Here is a 27,182-nt window from a genome sequence, read left to right as displayed (position 1 = left end):
TTTTTACTTCAAAACACACCAAAACAGCTCAAAATGCACTAAAAACACTTAAAAACAGTGAGAAACAACATTAGAAGTGATAGGTGATAGAATTCCACGAATTTTGCATAAAAACACTTGTTTACCACCCCACCCCCCCCCCCCCCCCCCGCACACTTAAATCAAACATTGTCCTCAATGTTTCACATAAAGACTCACACAAAAGCAAACAAATAACAAACAACTAAGCATGATAAAATAAAGCAGCAAAGAGAAGGGTTTAGAAACGCAAATCTGGGTTTGGAGTGGAAGTTCCATCTTCTTCTTGTTGAATGATGTGAAATATATATATAAGCATGATAGGAGCATATTCATGCGACTTAAATGGCTTGTTCTCGTGCATTTACGTTATGTTTCTTTAGTTATTTTAGTCCTTTATGCTTCTTTTGTGTGTTTTCAGGTTCTAAGGGCAAAGTATGCAAAAGGATGCCTTTTGGAGCAAATTAGAGATTGGAATGGATATCATATGCTTGGAGCCAAGAGGATGGACGAAATTTAAGGATTCCTCCTCCATTGCAGCCACATGCACATTCAATCATTCACACCAAAACCTTGCACATGCTTTCCCATTTCATTATTCATTCACCTTGCAGCCACTCCACATGCATTTCTAGCTTTTCCTTTGCATTCCCCCTTTAATCAACACATGCATCCACTCACCAAGAAATCATTCATTCCACATGCACCCAAAACACCACCAGAAATCATCATTGCCGTGGGTACCTATCCCATTTCAGATTGTCATTCCACTTCATTGCACATGCATCTTCATAATTCAACACATGCATTCATTATTTATTTACTTTGCATCCTTTAATTTAATCACATGCACATTCAAACAAACACAATCATTCCAGCCATACCTTGCATTTTCAGATTGTTCCTCCATCATTGCACCACAATGCAGCCATGATGCGAAAATAGTTAAACACACAAATTAACCCTATGGATGACAATTGTAGTAAATGAGCAAATAGGGATCGTTCTAGACCGGGGATTAACTAGGGATGCTAATCAATGTGAAATTGATTCAAAAGACTCAAAACAACACAAACACACTCAAATCTGCCTAAAAACCACTTTCTGGGCAGATTTGAGCACAAACACAAATTTGGACGAAATTAAGTAATAACTTGACTCAAGAACGTAAAAACACAATATAAAACACTAAACTAACTCAAAGAATGTAAAACTAAACACTTAAAACATTAAAACAAACCAAAAGACTCAAACATCACCCAAAACACTCAAAACTGCCTTAAAATCACTTTCTGGGCAGTTTTGAGCACTTTGGTGAATCTGGACGAAATTGGGAAATAAAATGAATCAAAACACTTAAAAGCACAAACTAAATTGATTTCTAACTAAATTGGACATTAAAGTAAAGGGGGATTAAGGTTTTGACGAAGTTAAATTAAATAAAACAAGTTAATAAACTAGGCAGATTGTATAAACGGATTTGAGAAACAAGATGATGGATGGATTAGTTAGAGGTCCATTCTCCACACATGACACATTTATATATGAATCGATTCTCCAATTGCTTTTCATTATCTATGATGCTCAACACCCCAAGTTAACCGTGATGCACTAATTAACTCTCAAATTTTCCTTATGTTATTGAATTGGATGATGCATGCGACAATTCAAATCATTCTCCAATGGTTCTCAACATGAATGCATAGAAGAGATACAATGAGAGATCATTATGCTCTATGAGAATTATAAGTGTTGACGAGGCAATTGTAACTATGAATGCATGATACTTTTGCCAAGAATTCAATTAACGCGGTTGTGACTAGCAACCTTCACTACTCATGTTTATAAACTTGTGACGATTAGGTGAAACTCGTTTATAAACTAGCATCGAGTTTATGCATGAAGACTAAGTATGCATCCCTAATCAACATACAAAAACAAGTTTTTAATAAACATGATAATTGAATTACAATCACAACTTAACAAATCACAATTGGAAGAAATCAATTCATATTTCAAACATGTTCATGGCTTCAAACTTTCCCCTAACTAATTAGGGGTTTAGCCACTCATGATTACAACAAACTTAGAGAGTAATAACAAAGTAAACATTGAAAACAAGAATCGAAGTACACCTAAAAATTCCAACAACTCAATCTTGAATTGTATGAACGTTTAGGCCTCTTCTCCTCTAGTTGCTGCGGCACAAGGGGTTTTGGTGAGTTTTGGGGGTTATGGATGATGTAGAATGATGTGTTTAGGGTAGGGATGGATGTAGGGGAAGGTAAGGAGTGTTTTTGGGCAGAAAATATGAAGAATGGTGAAGTATGGTAGTGCTAGAGAGAGGGGAGGAATTTCTGGCGTGAATGAATGTGTATGAGAGATGGTTTTCTGAAATGGAAGAGTGTGTTGTTTGTGGCTGCAATGCATGCTTATTTATAGGTGAAATGGGGGGGAACATGATGACTAGGAATTAGGTGGAAAGCTGAAATGGTGATGGGAGATGCATGTGGCTGTTTGTGCATGTGATTAAAGGGTGGAAATGCATGTGCTTTGACAGAAATGAAAGGGAATGCACGGTTTTGGTTGATTTCTGGTGGTTGTGAGGTGGAAATCTAGGTGGAAATGCATGTGGATTAAAGCTATGTGAATGATTAAGGTGAATGTGCATGAGTGCATGTGAAATCTGCCAAGATGCATGTGTTATGAAGTGGATTTTCTGCAAAGGCAAGGTGAATGTGCATGTGATTAAATTAAAAGATGGAATGCATGTGAAAGGTTGGAGATTGAATGATTAAAGTGCATGTGGCTGATTTATGAAGGGGAAATGCAAAGGGGAAATCTGGAAATGGGATAGGAGCCACGGCATTGTGTGGTGTTTGTTTGAATGTTTGCAATGATGAAATGGATGGGAGTGGTTTGATGAATGAGTGGATGGAATGATGAAAGAATAAAGGGAATGATGAAAGGGGAACAAGTGCATGTTAGCCACGGCAAGGAATGCATTTTCTGAATGAATGAAGGCAGGTTATGTGGAAGGGCTTGAACAAAGGTAGAAGCATGGCACAAAGGTGAATGGGTGATGTGTGAATGTGGTTGAATGATTAAAGTGTAAATGATTAATGAATGGTTCTTTGTTGATGGTGGAAATCTGAAATGATGAAGTGGAATGTGCATGTGGCTGCAATGATGGTGTTTTGCACGGCAATGATGGAGAAAGAATGTGTGGATGCATGGTTGTGTTGGTGATGAATGTGAACTCTTTGTTCTTCATTTTCATTCCTTTGGTCTTCAATTTCGTCCATCTACTTGGCTTTAAGCATATGCAATCCATTCCAATCTCTAATTTGCTCCAAAAGGCTCCGAAAGGCATCCTTTTGCATCCTTAGCCATATGAACCTATAAACACACGAAAATGACTTTAAACACTAAATTAAGTAAGAAAACACAACATAAATGCATAAGAACTAGCTAACTAAGGCGCATAAATATGCTTCTATCAAATTCCCCCACACTTAGCTTTTGCTAGTCCTCGAGCAAAACAAAGAAACAAAACATAACCTAAACCTTCCAACGTTCACCTCAGGGATTTCCAATGGTACATGACAAGTTAAAAATCATCATCCCCACAGATTTGAGTCATCTTTACAATTGAAAACATACTTAATCATAGACACCACTTACTAGTTCACAATTAATCGATTAAAAGAATGTTTTGAATGTAGTAACATGCCTTAGAGAATTTGCTCAATCCTTACAAGATATGCACTCAATTTTCACTCAGATTTTCTAACTACACACCCTATACTAGTTATATGTGAGAAGATTGATGTAAATATGAAAACGAATGCTCACATATACGTATAACAAAGAACGCAATTTATGGAGTTAATAAGCATGTTTAGAAATGATCTCATGAATGGAATGCTACTACTTAGATGTGAGAACTAATGACCATATGCTCATACCAAATTCAAACTCCACAAATTGAAACACATAACACTCAAGAATGAAGTCAAGGGTTGTAACGGGGCTTGGGGTAGTGGTTAACAAAGAAAAGATAAAGAGAACAAGCGTTCTTCAAGTAATAGTAAGCAAAGTAGTGTACTTAAGACTTAGAATTCATTTAGATTGCAGAAATTAACTTTAAAACACAAGGGGAAGACTTAGACAACTCCTTAGGGCCGAATTCATTGTTTTGGACCCTTACTTCAACAAACAATACTTTGGAATTCTTTTTCACAACTTTTCAACTCTTTTTCATACTTTTCACGCCCTTTTTTTTTTTTCTTTTTCTTTTCTTTCATGCCGTGCCTATGGCACACAAATTCTCACACAAGAACACTTCCCCCACACTTGCTTTCTGCCAACATAAATCAAAAGAAATTCAATTTGAATCATGCTTTACTAAGCTTTAAGAACAAGGGTGTGGATGGTCCTAATCTAGGCTAGGTGATGATAATGTGGGTTAACTTGAACATAAAATGACATGGGATACACGGCAATATGGCTAAGGTGGTGGTCACTACACAACTTCATCTTGAATCTGTGTTATGCAAATCAATAACATGCTTTGAATGAAATGGGCATGAGTTCTAGCATTTGGAACTAAATGATGAAACGCCTCTAAGTAGTAACCAAGCAAAGAATAATGAGATCATGCAACGACTTAGAAAACAAAAATGCACAGATTCTAACTCTCCAAATAAACGTTTAGGCTCAAGTCTCACAAGGTTGTAGCGTTAATTTGAGTTCCTTCCTTCAAGCATGTTACAAAAACTGATTTTCTTCTTTTATGATTGCATGTGAATTCATAAGTTATAACCACAACCAAGCATACACAAAAGAGTAAATCAAACTTTCATCCATGTTAATCACTCTCTTTAACAGCCATGTAATTACAAACCGAATCCTCATCATTGTGTTGGAAGGTACCCTAAAACAAAAACAAACACACAAAAACACTTTGAAAACAACTCTTTTTGGGTTTTTAAAACAAATTTTTCAAATTTTTATGTGATTTTCGGATTTTTACTTCAAAACACACTAAAACACACCAAAACTGCTTAAAAACACTTAAAAACAGCAAGGAACAAGTCTATAAGTAAAGGGTGATAAAATCCCATGAATTTGCATCAAAAACACTTAGTTACCCCCCCCCCCCCACACTTAAATCAAACATTGTCCTCAATGTTTCAAGCATAAAATCACAGAAAACACAAAGAAACACACAAACAGCAAGTAAAACAACTAAATAGGTAGATTCGAAATAAACAACAAAGTGAAGGGGTTAGGAACGCAAATCTGGAATTGGAGTGATTCCTTGAGCTTCCTTTGTTGAATTGCATGGGTTGCCTCCCAAGTAGCGCTTTCTTTAACGTCTTGCAGCCGGACGAAGACACGTTCATGCTCCATTGGAGCCCACGGCATGGAGTGGGGTCTCCTCCACGACATGCTCCACAAAGTTCTCATAGTATGGCTTCAATCTATGTCCGTTCACCTTGAACTCGTGGCCACTTTTTAAGCTTTGGACTTGGACTGCACCATGAGGAAAAACATTAGTAACAACAAGAGGTCCAATCCATTTAGAACGTAACTTACCAGGGAATAACCGAAGTCTTGAATCAAAAAGCAACACTTTCTGCCCCTTGGAGAACGTTTTGGTACGAAGCATCTTATCATGATAAGCCTTCGTCTTGTCCTTGTAGATGCGAGCATTCTCGTAAGCCTCGTTCCTAATCTCCTCAAGTTCATCTAATTGGAGCTTCCTATGAACTCCAGCAGCGTCTATGTCCAAATTGAAGGTTTTCACAGCCCAATGTGCCTTGTGCTCTAACTCAACGGGCAAATGACATGGCTTACCATATATGATGCGAAAATAGTTAAACACACAAATTAACCCTATGGATGACAATTGTAGTAAATGAGCAAATAGGGATCGTTCTAGACCGGGGATTAACTAGGGATGCTAATCAATGTGAAATTTACTCAAAAGACTCAAAACAACACAAACACACTCAAATCTGCCTAAAAACCACTTTCTGGGCAGATTTGAGCACAAACACAAATTTGGACGAAATTAAGTAATAACTTGACTCAAGAACGTAAAAACACAATATAAAACACTAAACTAACTCAAAGAATGTAAAACTAAACACTTAAAAGCACAAACTAAGTTGATTTCTAACTAAATTGGACATTAAAGTAAAGGGGGATTAAGGTTTTGACGAAATTAAATTAAATAAAACAAGTTAATAAACTAGGCAGATTGTATAAACGGATTTGAGAAACAAGATGATGGATGGATTAGTTAGAGGTCCATTCTCCACACATGACACATTTATATATGAATCGATTCTCCAATTGCTTTTCATTATCTATGATGCTTGATGCGAAATATATAAGCACACAAATTAAACCCTCTTTTCGACAATTGTAGTATAGATATAAGTAGGGATCGTTCTAGGCCGGGGATTAGGAGGGATTGCTAATCTAATGAAAATTGACTCAAAGATGTGAAAATATGTTTTAAAACACTTTAAATAGACTCACAAGACTCTTGCTAACTTATATGACTCAAAACAAACTTTAAAGACTCAAAACAACCAAAAACAACCAAAAAGACTCAATTTAGACTCTATGACTTAATTTGGACGAAAATACACTTGGTTTTGACTCTAAAGACTCAAAAAGACACTTTTGGACAGATTTGGAACAAATAAGAAAGGGGGTTTTGATTTTGGACGAATTTAAAAGAAAACAAGTGACTTAAAACTTTAAAACAGATTTTGGACGAAAATAAGAAAAACTAATGGATGATGGGATAGCCAAGGGATACTTCTCCACACATGATACTTTCTAACATAAATTGATTTCCAGTTGCTTTTCCGATAAACCATGAACCTCAACACCCCAGATTAACCGTGACATCACTAATTAACCCTCAGATTCCCCTTAAGTTAGTGGATTGGATGACATCATACGACAACCCAAAGCATTCTTCAAAAAGTCCCCTACATGACATCATAATAGAGATACGGTTAAAGATCATTACGTTCAATGGAAACCATAAGTATTGACAAAGCACTTGTAACTATGACATCATGATACGCATGCTAGGAATTTACTTAACATGATTGTGAAAACAACCTTAACTACTTGTGAATATAAGTTTGTGACGATTATGTGAAACACCCTTATATTCTAGCCCCAAATTCAAGCATGCAAATTAAGTAGGCCTCCCTAATAAACATACAAGAATAAGTTATCCATCAAACGGTTAAGTAAATTGCATTCGCAATTTATGAAATCACAACTGGAATTAATCAAATCATATTATAATTGTAATCATGGTTTCAAAGCATCCCTAGGCTAAAACGAGTTTATCCTCTCATGTTCATGACAAAACAAAGCAATATAGATTTAAACATTGAAAATAAAAGATAGATTACACCTAGACACGTCCAACACTCGAACTTGAATGCACAAACGCCCAAGGCTTGGTCTTCCTTCTCCTCTTCCTTGCTAAGTCACGGCACAAGGTCTAGGGTGGTTTTGTGGATGATTTTCTGGGTTTTGGATGGATTTAGGTAGGTGGGGTGGTGCGGCAAGGGTTGATGGTGGTGTGTGGATGTTGGGATGGAGGTGTGGAAGTAGGGGAATGGTGTAAAGTGGTTGTAAGGTCACGGCAAAGGGTGGATTTCTGAATGAATGTATGAATGTTGTGTGAAGGGGTGGTGGTGATTAAATGGCACGGCAAGGCTGTTTATATAGGCTATAGTTTGGCACACTTAGTGTAGGAAAAGGATTGCCTAATCCTATTGAAAAAGGGGTATCTTAAGGCAGAAACCAAAGGGGATTGGAAATAGGGAATTCGGCTAGGATTTAGGGATTCTAGAAGGTTTTTGGTGCGGCACATGTATAGGGCTGAGATAAGGCTTCTAGAAGGGAAGTTTTAGGGCAGATTCCTAAACCTAAAGGGCCAAGGATACATGATATTTGTGTAGGAAAAGGATTGTAATTCCTAAACCTACAAGGAATGGAGTTCTTGCGGCAATTTAGTGGATAAGGCTTCTAGAAACTGAATTATGTGCTTAAATGTGTAATTGATTCTCCCTAAGTAGCTAGGTTTAGGTCCCAATCTGATTTGGATAGGAGAGAAAAGGATAATGTTAGAGATAGGATAGGATAAGGTTTCTAGGATAGGATAAGATAAGGTTTGGATAAGGTGGGATAAGGTTGGATAAGGTTCCTTGTTTCTTGCTTCTTCCTTATCTTTATTGGAGTAGAACTTCTTCCACCAGATTTGTAGCCTTTCCTAGCTCTTCTTGTCTTCAATTTCGTCCATCCTCTTTGCTCCATTGTTAAGCTATCCAATCCATGCCCAAAAATGCTCCAAATAGCCTCAAAATGCACTTTCTTGCTCCTTTTGCCATTAGGACCTAAAAACACACGAAAATACTTTAAAAGACTGAAATACATAGTAATTAACTCACTAAGTGTAAGGAAACAACACAACTAAGTAGCATAAATATGCTCCTATCAAATTCCCCCACACTTAGCTTTTGCTAGTCCTCAAGCAAAACGAAATAAATCAAAAACAAAATGCATTCTAAACCTTCCAACATGTATCTCAGGGATTCCCAACGAACATGACCCATTAGAGAACATCATCCCCACGGTTTTTAGCTTTCTTTATACTTCAACAAACACTTAATCATAGTTACTACCTATTAGTTCACATATAATCAATTAAAACAATGTTTCGAATGTAGTAACATGCCTTAGAGAATTCCCTCAATTCCTCACTAGAATGCACTCTATTTTCATACAGATTTTCTAACTTCACACCCTACACTAGTTATATGTGAGAAGATTGATGTAAATATGAAGACTAATACTCACATATGTTATATCAAAGAAAGCATTTTCTGGATTTACGACAATGACATGAATATGATCTCATGAATGGAATGCTACTACTTAGAACGAGAACCAGTGATTCCATATGCTCATACCAAATTCAAACTCCACATATTGAACACATAACATCAAGATAGAAGTTGAGGGTTGTAACGAGGCTAAGGTATTGGCTAACAAAGAAAGGTAAGGATAAACAAACGTTTTTAAAGCAATAGTAAGCAAAGTAATGAAATTGACACTTAAACTCACTTCTAATGGCAAAAAAACTAACTTTTAAACACAAGGGAAGATTCATGCAACATTTAGGGTCAAATTCACTCTTTTGGACCCTTCCTTCAACAACCAACACTTGTGAGTTCATTCTCACTTATTTTTCAACTCCTTTTCTTTCTTTTGAACACTTTTCTATTTTCTTTTGATTTTTCTACGAATTTCTCTTCTTTCCTTCTCTTTTTTTCTTTTTTTTTTTTTTTTTTTTTTTTTTTTCTTTTTCGTGCCCTATCATCTTCCCCCACACTTGTTTTCTGCCATGAATTGACTAAAGGAGTTCACTCTAAGTCGTGCTTCACTATCCTTTAAAAACCAAGGTATGGAAAGTCCTATTCTAGGCTAGGTGAGGATAATGTGGCTAACAACGAAAATAGGTTTTGAAAAGGCTCAAGAGGGTTAATCCTACAATACATATGAAAAGGGATAGGCTTTTTGGCTCTGGCTTGACTAACAACTTCATCTTATTGTATGTTATGCAATCAATATCATGCTTTGAATGAAATGGGCATGAGTTCTAGTATTTGGAACTATAATGAAATGCATTCTAAATAGCAACCAAGCAAAGAATGATGAGATCATGCAACGACTTTAGAAAACAAGAAATCATAGATTATACTCTCCAAAGAACGTTATAGGCTCAAGTCTCTCAAGGATGTAGCGTTAGTTTGAGTTTCTTCCTTCAAGCATGTTACAAAAACTGATTTTATCTTTGTAATTACATGTGAATTCATAAATTATAACCATAACCAAGCATAAACCAAAGCATAAATCAACTTCCAGCCATGTTTACAACATTCTTTAATAGTCATGCAATTAAAAACCAAATCCTCATCATTGTGTTGGAAGGTGACCTAAGACACAAACAAACACACAAAAACAACTTAAAAACAACTCTTTTTGGGTTTTTCAAAACTATTTTGTAATTTTTTTTGTAAATTTTCGGATTTTCTGACCAAAAGACATAAAAACACTTCAAAACACTCTAAAAACACTTAAAAACAGTGTGAAACAACTTTAGAAATGATGGGTGATAAAATCCCACGAATTTGCATGAAAAACACTTTGTTTAACCCCCACACTTAAATCAAACATTGTCCTCAATGTTTTAAGCATAGAATCACACAAAGAAACACACAAACAGCAAGTAAAACAACTAAATAGGCAGATTAGAAAGAATCAACAAAGAGAAGGGTTTAGGAACGCAAATCTGGAATTGGAGTGCTTTCTAGGTCTTCCTTTGTTGAATGGCATGGGTTGCCTCCCAAGTAGCGCTTTCTTTAACGTCATGCAGCCGGACGAACCGTCTTCTTATCCTCAATTGGAGCCCACGGCATGGAGTGTGATATCCTCCACAACTTGCCCTTCAACATTTGCATAATAGGGCTTCAAACGATGCCCGTTCACCTTGAATTCTTGGCCATTCCTCAAGCTTTGGATTTGAACTGCGCCATGTGAAAAAGCATTAGTAACAACAAAAGGTCCAATCCATTTAGAACGTAACTTACCAGGGAATAAACGAAGGCGGGAATTAAAAAGTAAAACTTTTTGCCCTATGGAGAATGTTTTGCTTCGGATCATCTTGTCATGAAAAGCTTTGGTCTTTTCCTTGTAAATGCACGCATTCTCATATGCTTCACGCCTAAGTTCCTCAAGTTCATTCAATTGCAACTTCCTATGTATTCCAGCCGCATCTATGTCCATATTGAATGTCTTGATCGCCCAATGAGCCTTGTGCTCTAATTCCACGGGGAGATGACATGGCTTGCCATACACTAGCCGAAAAGGGGACATGCCTATTGGTGTCTTGTATGCCGTCCTATAGGCCCATAAAGCATCCTCCAAACGCACACTCCAATCTTTTCTTGTTGGTCCAACGGTCTTCTCCAAGATTTGCTTGATTTCTCTATTGGACACCTCGGCTTGGCCATTGGTTTGGGGATGGTAAGGTGTTGAAACCTTATGTGTGACTTGATACTTCTTGAGTAGTGCTTCAATGGTACGATTACAAAAGTGAGAGCCTCCATCACTAATAAGCACTCGAGGCATCCCAAATCTAGCAAAAATGTTAGTCTTTATAAAATCTGCAACAACTCTAGAATCATTAGTACGGGTGGCTTTGGCTTCCACCCATTTTGAGACATAATCCACCGCAAGCAAAATATAAGTAAAGCCAAACGAAGATGGGAAATGACCCATGAAATCAATGCCCCAAACATCAAAAATTTCAACGTTAAAGATAGGTGTTTGCGGCATTTGGTCCCTTGCACCAATATTTCCCATTCGTTGGCAACGATCACAAGTTAAACAAAATGTTCTAGCATCTTTAAAGATTGTTGGCCAATAGAAACCACATTCTAATACTTTAAGGGCAGTGCGTTGTGTGCCAAAGTGTCCACCACAAGCATACGTATGACAAAATGTTAGAATCGAATTAAACTCACAATCATGCACACAACGACGCACAATCTGATCTGCACAAAACTTCCACAAATATGGGTCATCCCATACATAAAACCGTGCATCTTTCTTTAACTTATCACGTTGGTGCCTTGCTAGGGTACTTGGAACACGTTTTGACACCAAAAAATTGACCAAATCGGCATACCAAGGTTCACATACCTTAATGGACAGCAATTGTTCATCGGGGAAAGTCTCTTGGATGGGTAAGGAGTCCTCATTGCACACCAAACGACTTAAATGGTCAGCAACTACGTTCTCACTCCCTTTCTTGTCTCGAATTTCAATATCAAACTCTTGGAGAAGAAGCATCCATCTAATGAGCCGTGGTTTAGCCTCCTTTTTAGTGAATAAGTACCTAAGAGCTGCATGGTCAGAAAATACAATCACTTTAGTGCCAAGTAAATATGAACGAAACTTATCTAAAGCAAATACAACGGCAAGAAGTTCTTTTTCAGTGGTAGAATAGTTTAATTGAGCATCGTTCAAGGTCCTAGAAGCATAGTAGATGGCGTGGGAATGCTTGTTCTTCCTTTGACCCAAAACAGCCCCTATTGCATAATCGGATGCATCACACATGAGCTCAAAAGGCAACGTCCAATCAGGTGGAAGGATGATAGGTGCCGTGGTAAGCTTGTCCTTGAGAAGCTTGAATGCCTTCTCACACTCCTCGTTGAACTCGAACGCCACTTCTTTTTGTAGGAGACGGCATAGGGGTTGTGCAATCTTGGAGAAATCCTTGATAAATCGCCTATAGAATCCTGCATGGCCAAGAAAAGAACGAACCTCTCTAACCGTAGTAGGAGAGGGTAAGTAGCGTACAAGATCTATTTTAGACTTATCAACTTCAATTCCTTTTTCAGAGATGATATGGCCCAAAACTATGCCTTGTTTAACCATAAAATGACATTTTTCCCAATTCAAAACAAGGTTAGTTTCCATACATCTTTGCAAGATTAAAGTAAGATTATGCAAGCAATCATCAAATGAGTCCCCAAAGACACTAAAATCGTCCATAAATACTTCAATTATCTTTTCAACATAATCGGAGAAGATACTTACCATGCATCGTTGGAAAGTGGCGGGTGCATTGCATAAACCAAATGGCATACGACGATATGCAAAAGTACCAAATGGACAAGTAAAGGTGGTCTTTTCTTGATCATCCGGTGCTATGACAATTTGATTATATCCCGAGTAACCATCAAGAAAGCAATAAAAAGAATGACCGGCTAACCTTTCAAGCATTTGATCAATGAATGGTAAAGGGAAGTGATCTTTCCTTGTTGCGGCATTTAGCTTCCTATAGTCAATGCACACCCTCCAACCGGTTTGAATACGTGTAGGCACAAGTTCATCTTCTTCATTCTTCACCACCGTGACTCCGGACTTCTTGGGAACCACTTGGACCGGTGAAACCCAACAACTATCCGAGATGGGATAGATGACGCCACAATCAAGCAATTTGATGATTTCCTTTTTCACTACTTCCATCATTGGTGGGTTGAGTCGACGTTGGGCTTCCCTTGATGGTTTGGCGCCTTCTTCCATGAGAATTCGATGCATGCATGTGGTAGGACTTATACCCTTGATATCGGCCAAAGTCCACCCAATGGCCGTCTTGTGCTCTTTGAGAACCCTCACCAATTTCTCCTCCTCTTGTGCCGTGAGTGATGAAGCTATAATGACGGGCAATGTGTCTTGCTCGCCCAAAAACACATACTTCAAGTGATTTGGCAACGGTTTGAGCTCAAGTGTAGGTGGTTGTTCTATAGAAGGAAGCAACTTATTAGTCGTAATTGGAATTGAAATTGGACTAGGGTGCTTACCTTGGAGCCGTGGCAATGACTCTAGGGCTGCCACGGTCTCAATTACATCTTCATCAAAGGCCACGGCATGGGTGTTCAATTGTGTGCCGTGGGTTGCTATGGTGGCAGCCATGTGATCCTTCAATTCTATGCCATTTGTAATGACCGTTTCAAGTGCATCGCCATGTAATTGATCAAGGTGTGCCTGCGCCAAAGAATCAAGAATATCAATAGAGAAACATGAGTGATCATCATTAGGAAATCTCATAGTTTCAGAAATATTAAAATCAATCACTTCCCCATCGAATTCCATTGTTAAAGTGCCTTTAAACACGTCTATCTTAGTTCGTGCTGTCTTCATGAATGGCCTCCCAAGAAGAATCGGCAAGGATGGAGCATGGGTAGTTTCCTCCATTTCAAGGACATAGAAATCCGCCGGGAAGATCAAATTATTCACCTGCACTAAAACATCTTCCAATACTCCCTTTGGATAGGCATTAGATCTATCGGCTAATTGAATAATCACACCATCATTTTTCAATTCACCAAGGTTCATTGAAGCATAAATAGAGTATGGCATGACGTTAATTGAAGCTCCTAAGTCTAACATAGCATGTTCGAACTTAGTTTGACCAATAATACAAGGGATTGTAAAGCTACCTGGATCTTTGCACTTTGGTGGTAATTTTCTTTGTAAAACAGCGGAAACATTCTCACTTACCCTTACTACCTCTTTATGTGATGGCCTCTTCCTTGTAGTGCACAATTCTTTCAAGAACTTAGCGTATTTGGGCACTTGCTTTATGGCATCTAGGAGCGGGATATTGACTTGAACTTTCCTAAATGTCTCAAGAATGTCCTTCTCATGCTCCTCCTTCTTTGTTTGCAAAAATCTGTGAGGAAAAGGAACATTGGGTGGAACGGGGTTAGAATCAATCAAATTTGAACTTAACTTACCTTTGGTGGCCGAATGGGATGTATTGGATGAAGTAGTGTCCTTAGATGCTTGCGGCAATAGATGTTGTGTCCTTGCCGTGGGCATGTTTGGAGCCTTCTCTTCATGTTGCAACGTCTCATCTTCATTAGGACTTGTTTTGGGTGGTGTGGATGTAGTGCCAACTTCTTTTCCACTCCTCAAAGTAATTGCTTTGGCAGATTCGAACCCTCCCTTTGGATTGACAATGGTTGAACTCGGAAGCTTGCCTTGGTCTCGGAATTGTCCCACAAACTCCGCAATCTGCCCTATTTGTTTTTCTAAGTGGTCCACCCTTTTGTCTTCGTTTTGCATTGCCTTGTTTTGATTTTCTTGCCCCTGAGACAAACTAGTAAGTAACTTAAGAATTGTAGCATTATCTAAAGATGTACCTTGATGGTTTTGGGCGGATTGGGGTTGGTTTTGGTCTTGGCCGTGGGGTTTGGTGTAAAACCCCGGGGGTTGCTGCCTAAAGCCTCCTTGTTGGTAAGGTTGTTGAGGCTCCCTCCACTTGAAATTTGGATGATCTCTCCAACCCGGATTGTATGTATTGGAATATGGATCATTCCTTGGCTGATTTTGGCTTGGAAATCCAATGGCGTTTGCACTCTCCCATCCCCCATTCTCAATCAATTGAGGGCACTTTTCCGAAGGATGACCTTGAATAGAACATACGCCACATACAATTGGACTTTGGATCTTCATTCCTTCGGCCATCTGAGACACAAGAGAAGTAAGATTAGCTAATTGAGTTTGAATGTCGGATTGAGAACTTACCTCATTCACTTGTTGCCGTGGGGGGTCTCTTTGCCCAATTCCTTCGTATTGTTGTGCATTGAGAGCCCGGTTTGCAATAAGGTTCTTGGCTGCCATAGGGGTTTTATCCACCAACGCTCCTCCCGCCGAAGCATCAAGCATTTGTCTTTCAATGGGAAGAAGACCTTCATACAAGGGTTTTAAAACGCTCATAGTATGTTGGAAAAGACTCCCCTTGACTTTGTTGAATTCCACTAATCTTCTTTCTCAAGAGAATGACTCTTGAAGTAGGAAAGAACTTTTCAAGAAACGCCCTCTTCATGCTCTCCCAAGAGGTGACCGTTCCGGGTGCTAGCTCGTATAACCAATCTTTGGCCTTCTCCACAAGTGAGAACGGGAAAGCCTTCATCTTCAAAATGCTACCATCAACGTTAACTGGAGTCATGCTTGAACACACTACCTCGAACTCCTTCAAATGCTTGTTGGGATCTTCCATGGATAATCCATGGAATTTTGGAATGTGGTGCAACAAGCTTGACTTCAATTCAAATTCGTCGGTCTTGTCTTGAGCCGCCCTTGGGTATTGGATGCACAAGGGTGCGGCATTGGCCATTCCCGAAGCCGAAAGCTCCTTGATTGTACGGTTGTCCACTGCCATGGTTTCTTCCTCTTGTGCCGTGGGTTCTTCTTCCTCCCTTGGCGTTGGCTCTTCCTCCTCCTCAAGGTTGAGAGCCGTACTAGATTCTGCGTTCTTCTTCTTCTTCCTCAAAGTGCGCTCAAAATCGTCGTCGAAATCCAAGATGTTTGCACTAACGGGTTGAGAACTACGAGTCATAAACTAGTACCTATAAACAAGAAAAGAAATTAGGTCAGTAGCTAAAACAAAAAAGAAAATACAAAGAAACAAAAAGAAACAACGGGGGATTAGCAAAATTGCTAATCCCCGGCAACGGCGCCAAAAATTTGATGCGAAATATATAAGCACACAAATTAAACCCTCTTTTCGACAATTGTAGTATAGATATAAGTAGGGATCGTTCTAGGCCGGGGATTAGGAGGGATTGCTAATCTAATGAAAATTGACTCAAAGATGTGAAAATATGTTTTAAAACACTTTAAATAGACTCACAAGACTCTTGCTAACTTATATGACTCAAAACAAACTTTAAAGACTCAAAACAACCAAAAACAACCAAAAAGACTCAATTTAGACTCTATGACTTAATTTGGACGAAAATACACTTGGTTTTGACTCTAAAGACTCAAAAAGACTCTTTTGGACAGATTTGGAACAAATAAGAAAGGGGGTTTTGATTTTGGACGAATTTAAAAGAAAACAAGTGACTTAAAACTTTAAAACAGATTTTGGACGAAAATAAGAAAAACTAATGGATGATGGGATAGCCAAGGGATACTTCTCCACACATGATACTTTCTAACATAAATTGATTTCCAGTTGCTTTTCCGATAAACCATGAACCTCAACACCCCAGATTAACCGTGACATCACTAATTAACCCTCAGATTCCCCTTAAGTTAGTGGATTGGATGACATCATACGACAACCCAAAGCATTCTTCAAAAAGTCCCCTACATGACATCATAATAGAGATACGGTTAAAGATCATTACGTTCAATGGAAACCATAAGTATTGACAAAGCACTTGTAACTATGACATCATGATACGCATGCTAGGAATTTACTTAACATGATTGTGAAAACAACCTTAACTACTTGTGAATATAAGTTTGTGACGATTATGTGAAACACCCTTATATTCTAGCCCCAAATTCAAGCATGCAAATTAAGTAGGCCTCCCTAATAAACATACAAGAATAAGTTATCCATCAAACGGTTAAGTAAATTGCATTCGCAATTTATGAAATCACAACTGGAATTAATCAAATCATATTATAATTGTAATCATGGTTTCAAAGCATCCCTAGGCTAAAACGAGTTTATCCTCTCATGTTCATGACAAAACAAAGCAATATAGATTTAAACATTGAAAATAAAAGATAGATTACACCTAGACACGTCCAACACTCGAACTTGAATGCACAAACGCCCAAGGCTTGGTCTTCCTTCTCCTCTTCCTTGCTAAGTCACGGCACAAGGTCTAGGGTGGTTTTGTGGATGATTTTCTGGGTTTTGGATGGATTTAGGTAGGTGGGGTGGTGCGGCAAGGGTTGATGGTGGTGTGTGGATGTTGGGATGGAGGTGTGGAAGTAGGGGAATGGTGTAAAGTGGTTGTAAGGTCACGGCAAAGGGTGGATTTCTGAATGAATGTATGAATGTTGTGTGAAGGGGTGGTGGTGATTAAATGGCACGGCAAGGCTGTTTATATAGGCTATAGTTTGGCACACTTAGTGTAGGAAAAGGATTGCCTAATCCTATTGAAAAAGGGGTATCTTAAGGCAGAAACCAAAGGGGATTGGAAATAGGGAATTCGGCTAGGATTTAGGGATTCTAGAAGGTTTTTGGTGCGGCACATGTATAGGGCTGAGATAAGGCTTCTAGAAGGGAAGTTTTAGGGCAGATTCCTAAACCTAAAGGGCCAAGGATACATGATATTTGTGTAGGAAAAGGATTGTAATTCCTAAACCTACAAGGAATGGAGTTCTTGCGGCAATTTAGTGGATAAGGCTTCTAGAAACTGAATTATGTGCTTAAATGTGTAATTGATTCTCCCTAAGTAGCTAGGTTTAGGTCCCAATCTGATTTGGATAGGAGAGAAAAGGATAATGTTAGAGATAGGATAGGATAAGGTTTCTAGGATAGGATAAGATAAGGTTTGGATAAGGTGGGATAAGGTTGGATAAGGTTCCTTGTTTCTTGCTTCTTCCTTATCTTTATTGGAGTAGAACTTCTTCCACCAGATTTGTAGCCTTTCCTAGCTCTTCTTGTCTTCAATTTCGTCCATCCTCTTTGCTCCATTGTTAAGCTATCCAATCCATGCCCAAAAATGCTCCAAATAGCCTCAAAATGCACTTTCTTGCTCCTTTTGCCATTAGGACCTAAAAACACACGAAAATACTTTAAAAGACTGAAATACATAGTAATTAACTCACTAAGTGTAAGGAAACAACACAACTAAGTAGCATAAATATGCTCCTATCAATGCTCAACACCCCAAGTTAACCGTGATGCACTAATTAACTCTCAAATTTTCCTTATGTTATTGAATTGGATGATGCATGCGACAATTCAAATCATTCTCCAATGGTTCTCAACATGAATGCATAGAAGAGATACAATGAGAGATCATTATGCTCTATGAGAATTATAAGTGTTGACGAGGCAATTGTAACTATGAATGCATGATACTTTTGCCAAGAATTCAATTAACGCGGTTGTGACTAGCAACCTTCACTACTCATGTTTATAAACTTGTGACGATTAGGTGAAACTCGTTTATAAACTAGCATCGAGTTTATGCATGAAGACTAAGTATGCATCCCTAATCAACATACAAAAACAAGTTTTTAATAAACATGATAATTGAATTACAATCACAACTTAACAAATCACAATTGGAAGAAATCAATTCATATTTCAAACATGTTCATGGCTTCAAACTTTCGCCTAACTAATTAGGGGTTTAGCCACTCATGATTACAACAAACTTAGAGAGTAATAACAAAGTAAACATTGAAAACAAGAATCGAAGTACACCTAAAAATTCCAACAACTCAATCTTGAATTGTATGAACGTTTAGGCCTCTTCTCCTCTAGTTGCTGCGGCACAAGGGGTTTTGGTGAGTTTTGGGGGTTATGGATGATGTAGAATGATGTGTTTAGGGTAGGGATGGATGTAGGGGAAGGCAAGGAGTGTTTTTGGGCAGAAAATATGAAGAATGGTGAAGTATGGTAGTGCTAGAGAGAGAGGAGGAATTTCTGGCGTGAATGAATGTGTATGAGAGATGGTTTTCTGAAATGGAAGAGTGTGTTGTTTGTGGCTGCAATGCATGCTTATTTATAGGTGAAATGGGGGGAACATGATGACTAGGAATTAGGTGGAAAGCTGAAATGGTGATGGGAGATGCATGTGGCTGTTTGTGCATGTGATTAAAGGGTGGAAATGCATGTGCTTTGACAGAAATGAAAGGGAATGCACGGTTTTGGTTGATTTCTGGTGGTTGTGAGGTGGAAATCTAGGTGGAAATGCATGTGGATTAAAGCTATGTGAATGATTAAGGTGAATGTGCATGAGTGCATGTGAAATCTGCCAAGATGCATGTGTTATGAAGTGGATTTTCTGCAAAGGCAAGGTGAATGTGCATGTGATTAAATTAAAAGATGGAATGCATGTGAAAGGTTGGAGATTGAATGTGTGTTGGTGTGATTGAATGATTAAAGTGCATGTGGCTGATTTATGAAGGGGAAATGCAAAGGGGAAATCTGGAAATGGGATAGGAGCCACGGCATTGTGTGGTGTTTGTTTGAATGTTTGCAATGATGAAATGGATGGGAGTGGTTTGATGAATGAGTGGATGGAATGATGAAAGAATAAAGGGAATGATGAAAGGGGAACAAGTGCATGTTAGCCACGGCAAGGAATGCATTTTCTGAATGAATGAAGGCAGGTTATGTGGAAGGGCTTGAACAAAGGTAGAAGCATGGCACAAAGGTGAATGGGTGATGTGTGAATGTGGTTGAATGATTAAAGTGTAAATGATTAATGAATGGTTCTTTGTTGATGGTGGAAATCTGAAATGATGAAGTGGAATGTGCATGTGGCTGCAATGATGGTGTTTTGCACGGCAATGATGGAGAAAGAATGTTGGTGATGAATGTGAACTCTTTGTTCTTCATTTTCATTCCTTTGGTCTTCAATTTCGTCCATCTACTTGGCTTTAAGCATATGCAATCCATTCCAATCTCTAATTTGCTCCAAAAGGCTCCGAAAGGCATCCTTTTGCATCCTTAGCCATATGAACCTATAAACACACGAAAATGACTTTAAACACTAAATTAAGTAAGAAAACACAACATAAATGCATAAGAACTAGCTAACTAAGGCGCATAAATATGCTTCTATCAAATTCCCCCACACTTAGCTTTTGCTAGTCCTCGAGCAAAACAAAGAAACAAAACATAACCTAAACCTTCCAACGTTCACCTCAGGGATTTCCAATGACATGTTAAAAATCATCATCCCCACAGATTTGAGTCATCTTTACAATTGAGAACATACTTAATCATAGTCACCACTTACTAGTTCACAATTAATCGATTAAAAGAATGTTTTGAATGTAGTAACATGCCTTAGAGAATTTGCTCAATCCTTACAAGATATGCACTCAATTTTCACTCAGATTTTCTAACTACACACCCTATATTAGTTATATGTGAGAAGATTGATGTAAATATGAAAACGAATGCTCACATATACGTATAACAAAGAACGCAATTTATGGAGTTAATAAGCATGTTTAGAAATGATCTCATGAATGGAATGCTACTACTTAGATGCGAGAACCAATGACCATATGCTCATACCAAATTCAAACTCCACAAATTGAAACACATAACACTCAAGAATGAAGTCAAGGGTTGTAACGGGGCTTGGGGTAGTGGTTAACAAAGAAAAGATAAGGAGAACAAGCGTTCTTCAAGTAATAGTAAGCAAAGTAGTGTACTTAAGACTTAGAATTCATTTAGATTGCAGAAATTAACTTTAAAACACAAGGGGAAGACTTAGACAACTCCTTAGGGCCGAATTCATTGTTTTGGACCCTTACTTCAACAAACAATACTTTGGAATTCTTTTTCACAACTTTTCAACTCTTTTTCATACTTTTCACGCCTTTTTTTTTTTTTTTTCTTTTTCTTTTCTTTCATGCCGTGCCTATGGCACACAAATTCTCACACAAGAACACTTCCCCCACACTTGTTTTCTGCCAACATAAATCGAAAGAAATTCAATTTGAATCATGCTTTACTAAGCTTTAAGAACAAGGGTGTGGATGGTCCTAATCTAGGCTAGGTGAGGATAATGTGGGTTAACTTAAACATAAAATGACATGGGATATACGGCAATATGGCTAAGGTGGTGGTCACTACACAACTTCATCTTGAATCTGTGTTATGCAAATCAATAACATGCTTTGAATGAAATGGGCATGAGTTCTAGCATTTGGAACTAAATGATGAAACGCCTCTAAGTAGTAACCAAGCAAAGAATAATGAGATCATGCAACGACTTAGAAAACACAAATGCACAGATTCTAACTCTCCAAATAAACGTTTAGGCTCAAGTCTCACAAGGTTGTAGCGTTAATTTGAGTTCCTTCCTTCAAGCATGTTACAAAAACTGATTTTTTATTTATTTATTTATTTATTTATTTTTTTATGATTGCATGTGAAGTCATAAGTTATAACCACAACCAAGCATACACAAAGAGTAAATCAAACTTTCATCCATGTTAATCACTCTCTTTAACAGCCATGTAATTACAAACCGAATCCTCATCATTGTGTTGGAAGGTACCCTAAAACAAAAACAAACACCCAAAAACACTTTGAAAACAACTCTTTTTGGGTTTTTAAAACAAATTTTTCAAATTTTTATGTGATTTTCGGATTTTTACTTCAAAACACACTAAAACACACCAAAACTGCTTAAAAACACTTAAAAACAGCAAGGAACAAGTCTATAAGTAAAGGGTGATAAAATCCCATGAATTTGCATCAAAAACACTTAGTTACCCCCCCACACTTAAATCAAACATTGTCCTCAATGTTTCAAGCATAAAATCACACAAAACACAAAGAAACACACAAACAGCAAGTAAAACAACTAAATAGGCAGATTCGAAATAAACAACAAAGTGAAGGGTTTAGGAACGCAAATCTGGAATTGGAGTGATTCCTTGAGCTTCCTTTGTTGAATTGCATGGGTTGCCTCCCAAGTAGCGCTTTCTTTAACGTCTTGCAGCCGGACGAAGACACGTTCATGCTCCATTGGAGCCCACGGCATGGAGTGGGATCTCCTCCACGACATGCTCCACAAAGTTCTCATAGTATGGCTTCAATCTATGTCCGTTCACCTTGAACTCGTGGCCACTTTTTAAGCTTTGGACTTGGACTGCACCATGAGGAAAAACATTAGTAACAACAAGAGGTCCAATCCATTTAGAACGTAACTTACCAGGGAATAACCGAAGTCTTGAATCAAAAAGCAACACTTTCTGCCCCTTGGAGAACGTTTTGGTACGAAGCATCTTATCATGATAAGCCTTCGTCTTGTCCTTGTAGATGCGAGCATTCTCGTAAGCCTCGTTCCTAATCTCCTCAAGTTCATCTAATTGGAGCTTCCTATGAACTCCAGCAGCGTCTATGTCCAAATTGAAGGTTTTCACAGCCCAATGTGCCTTGTGCTCTAACTCAACGGGCAAATGACATGGCTTACCATATATAAGCCGAAAAGGTGACATGCCAAGGGGAGTTTTGTAAGCCGTACGATAGGCCCACAATGCATCGTCCAAGCGCAAACTCCAATCTCTTCTTGAGGGTCCCACGGTTTTCTCTAGGACTTGTTTGATCTCCCTATTTGAAACCTCCGCTTGCCCATTAGTTTGAGGGTGATAAGGTGTGGAAACCTTATGAGTAACGTTGTACTTCTTGAGGAAAGCTTCAATGGTGCGGTTACGAAAGTGAGAACCCCCATCACTAATTAAAACCCGTGGCATCCCAAACCTAGCAAAAATATTAGATTTCACAAAATCTGCAACAACCTTAGAATCGTTAGTACGGGTGGCTTTGGCTTCCACCCATTTGGAAACATAATCGACAGCTAGCAAGATATAAGTGAAACCAAAAGATGGAGGGAAGGGGCCCATGAAATCAATACCCCACACATCAAAAATTTCCACAAATGAGAGAGATTGTTGTGGCATTTGGTCCTTAGGCCCTATGTTACCTGTTCTTTGACACTTATCGCATGTTAAACAAAACATTTTAGCATCTTTAAAGAGATTAGGCCAATAAAATCCAGATTGTAACACCTTTAGGGCTGTCCTTTGGGTGCCAAAATGTCCCCCACATGCATAAGTATGGCAGAATGTAAGAATGGAATTAAATTCAGATTCGGGCACACATCTACGCACAATCTGATCTGGGCAGAATTTCCATAAATATGGATCATCCCAAACATAAAAACGTGCATCATGAACAAGTTTATCACGTTGGAACTTGTTTAGGGTACTAGGAACTTGCTTAGACACCAAGAAATTGACCAAATCGGCATACCAAGGGGTTCTTACCTCAATGGACAGAAGTTGCTCATCCGGAAACGTTTCTAAAATGGGGGTGGACTCTTCCTCACGCACCATTCTACTTAGGTGGTCAGCCACCACGTTTTCACACCCTTTCTTGTCTCGGATTTCAAGATCGAACTCTTGAAGTAGGAGCATCCAACGAATGAGTCTTGGCTTAGCCTCCTTTTTGGTGAGAAGATACTTCAAGGCTGCATGGTCAGTGAAAACAATTACTTTAGTACCAAGAAGATATGATCTAAACTTATCTAAAGCAAATACAACCGCCAAGAGTTCTTTTTCGGTTGTAGAATAATTCAATTGAGCATCATTTAAAGTGCGGGAAGCATAATAAATAACATGTGACTGTTTATTTTTCCTTTGACCCAAAACAGCCCCAAGTGCATAATCCGAGGCATCACACATCAATTCAAATGGAATGGACCAATCCGGGGGAGTTATGATGGGTGCCGTGGTTAGGAGCTCTTTGAGATGCTTGAATGACTTCTCGCATGCCTCGTTGAACTCAAAAGACACATCTTTTTGGAGGAGGCGGCATAGGGGTTGTGCAATCTTGGAAAAGTCCTTGATAAATCGTCTATAGAATCCTGCATGACCAAGAAAAGAACGAACCTCTCTAACCGAAGTAGGAGAGGGTAAGTAGCGTACAAGATCTACTTTAGACTTATCAACTTCAATTCCTTTTTCAGAGATTATATGACCCAAAACAATACCTTGTTTAACCATAAAGTGACATTTTTCCCAATTTAAAACAAGATTTGTTTCAACACAACGTTTCAAGATTAAAGTGAGATTATCCAAACAATGATCAAATGAATCACCAAAAACACTAAAGTCATCCATGAATATCTCAATAATCTTCTCAACATAATCAGAAAATATGCTTACCATACACCTTTGAAACGTGGCAGGAGCATTACACAAGCCAAATGGCATGCGTCGATATGCAAACGTTCCAAAGGGACAAGTAAAAGTGGTCTTTTCTTGATCATCCGGAGCAATGACAATTTGGTTATAACCGGAATAACCATCAAGAAAACAATAAAAGGAATGACCTGCTAACCTTTCCAACATTTGATCTAGGAACGGCAATGGGAAGTGGTCCTTCATTGTGGTGGAATTTATCTTCCTATAATCAATGCATACCCGCCAACCGGTTTGAATTCTCATAGGCACAAGCTCATTCTCTGAATTCTCCACAACCGTTACCCCAGATTTCTTAGGCACACATTGGATAGGTGAAACCCAACGACTATCGGAGATAGGATAAATAACTCCACAATCTAGAAGTTTAATTATCTCCTTTTTCACAACTTCCATCATCGGAGGGTTAAGACGGCGTTGAGCCTCTCTAGTTGGTTTGGCCCCCTCCTCAAGAAATATGTGATGCATACAAGTTGTAGGGCTTATACCTTTAATATCGGCCAATGTCCAACCTAGGGCAGATTTGTACTCCTTCAATACACGAACTAATTTCTCCTCCTCTTGTGCCGTGAGGGAGGAAGAGATGATGGCAGGTAGTGTCTCGTTTTCCCCCAAGAAAATGTACTTCAAATGACTTGGTAAAGGTTTGAGTTCAAGAATAGGTCCCTGAATTATGGATGGAAGCAATTTGTTAGTCGAAATGGGAATGGACTCACGGTTAGGAAACTTTCCCTCATGTTTAGGTAATGACTCAAGGGCAGCAACTACTTCAAGGAATTCCTCACTAGGAGGCACGGCATAGGGTAGTTCAAGTGTGCCGTGGGTTTGCATATGGCTTGCCTCCTTGGTTTTGACTTCTACACCTCTTGTAATGACCTTTTCAAGTGCATCGTCATTCAAATCTTCAAGATATCCCTGGGCCAAAGAGTCAACAATATCAATAGAGAAACATGAATGATCTTCACTAGGATACTTAATGGAATCAGAAAGATTGAAATTAACCACTTCCCCATCAAATTCCATGGACAAAGTTCCATTAAACACGTCAATCTTAGTCCGGGCCGTCTTCATGAATGGCCTTCCAAGTAGAATGGGCAGCGAGGGTGCATGATCCGATTCATCCATCTCAAGAACATAGAAATCCGCCGGAAAGATCAAATGATTAACCTGCACTAAAACATCTTCCAAAACTCCTTTTGGATAAGCATTAGATCTATCGGCCAATTGTACGTGGTAGTGCAGATGCGGCTCCTTTTGACAAAGCTGCACGCGTTTTCTGAAAAGCAGAGAAAGCGTCGCCAGACTTTGCGCTTGTCGGCTAAAGATGTGTAGTTGCGATGATGGCCTCCACGTGTTTTCTGAAAAGAAGAAAACTTTTGACAAAGTTGAACACGTCTTCAGAAAAGCCGAGAAAGCGTCGCCAAAATTACGCCGGAAATTCCGGCTTTTTGAATCGATGGACGCGTCGCCTTGGCTTTTTATAGAGCTATCGATCACCGCCAACAAACACACTCTGAAGATTTCCCATTCTTGAAAATCGACTCCGGCCCTTTGAAATTTAACTCCATCCCTTCTCTTTGAACACTTTTGAAAAAATGGCAAACCCATCGAACCTTAGCTTGGAATTGAGCCTTAGCAGTGATACGGGCGCGCCGCGTCAAGGTAACGTATGGCGCCCTTCTTTTTTATCTTCTAACGGTCTTCTTACAGGTGAAGACTCCGTGATGCAGGACGCCACAACAGCTACAATAGTAGCTAAGAACCTCCTCACTCCAAAAGATAGTAGGCTGCTGTCAGGACGGTCCGATGAGTTGGCCGTTCAAGAGTCCCTCGCACTTAGTGTTCAGTGTGCGAGTTCTGTGTCCAACATGGGCCAACGCCTGCTTGCTCGGTCCCGTCAGGTGGAATCATTGATGGCAGAGGTGGAAAGACTTAAGCAAGAGATCCAGCAGCTTAAGTACGAGAATAGAAGTTTGCATGTGCTTGCAAATAACTATTCGTCGGGCATGAAGAGGAAGCTTGATGAACTGCAAGAGTCTGAAGGTCGGATTCAAAGTGACCGTCAAAGGTTTTCGTCTTTCCTCCAGAGGCACCTTTTTCCTGGGTCATCCAGCGCTTGGCCAAGTATTGAGGCCTGGAATGCTCTAGCTCCGATGCCTCCCGCTCCGATGGCTTCCGCTCCGATGCCTCCCGCTTCTATGCCTCCCGCTTCTATGCCTTCCGCTTCTGCGCCTCGTAGTGGGGCTTCACGTAAACAACCTTTGTGAAGCTCCACCTTTCTCCATGTTTAGTATCCTTTTTTAATAAATGAATTTTTTTTTTTTTTTTTTTTTTTTTTTTTTTTTACATAAATAAAATCAAACGGCATGGAATTGGTCCTTGAATGGAAGGTGATACTTGAAGTGAACCGGCATTGGTTTGAATTCTAGTGTAGGTGCCTGATTCATAAAAAACAGCAAGTTAGTATAAAATGTAATGGAATTTGGAAAAAAAAACTTACTTGTTTTGTCCGATAAGAACTCAATGACAAACACCACTCCTTTGAAAGTTTCAGGGATATTGGACTTGGCCAGATTGCAAGTGATGGTTATGACTTGTCCAATGTCATCAAATTTAACTTCTTTGGATTTTGTGGTTTCAAGAACGTCCTCTTTGATGAATTCATGACATTTCCTACTTTGCACCTTTGGAAGGGCTTCCAAGATGTCTTTTTCACTTTCTTCTTCCTTGGAATTCATGAACCTGCAAGGAATAGGGATATTTGTTGGAATGGG

The sequence above is a fragment of the Pyrus communis genome, chromosome 10 (assembly GCF_963583255.1).
Source record: "Pyrus communis chromosome 10, drPyrComm1.1, whole genome shotgun sequence".
Classification (NCBI taxonomy): Eukaryota; Viridiplantae; Streptophyta; class Magnoliopsida; order Rosales; family Rosaceae; genus Pyrus; species Pyrus communis.
The sequence above is the reverse complement of the archived record's forward strand: the minus strand, read 5'-3'. Positions refer to the sequence as shown.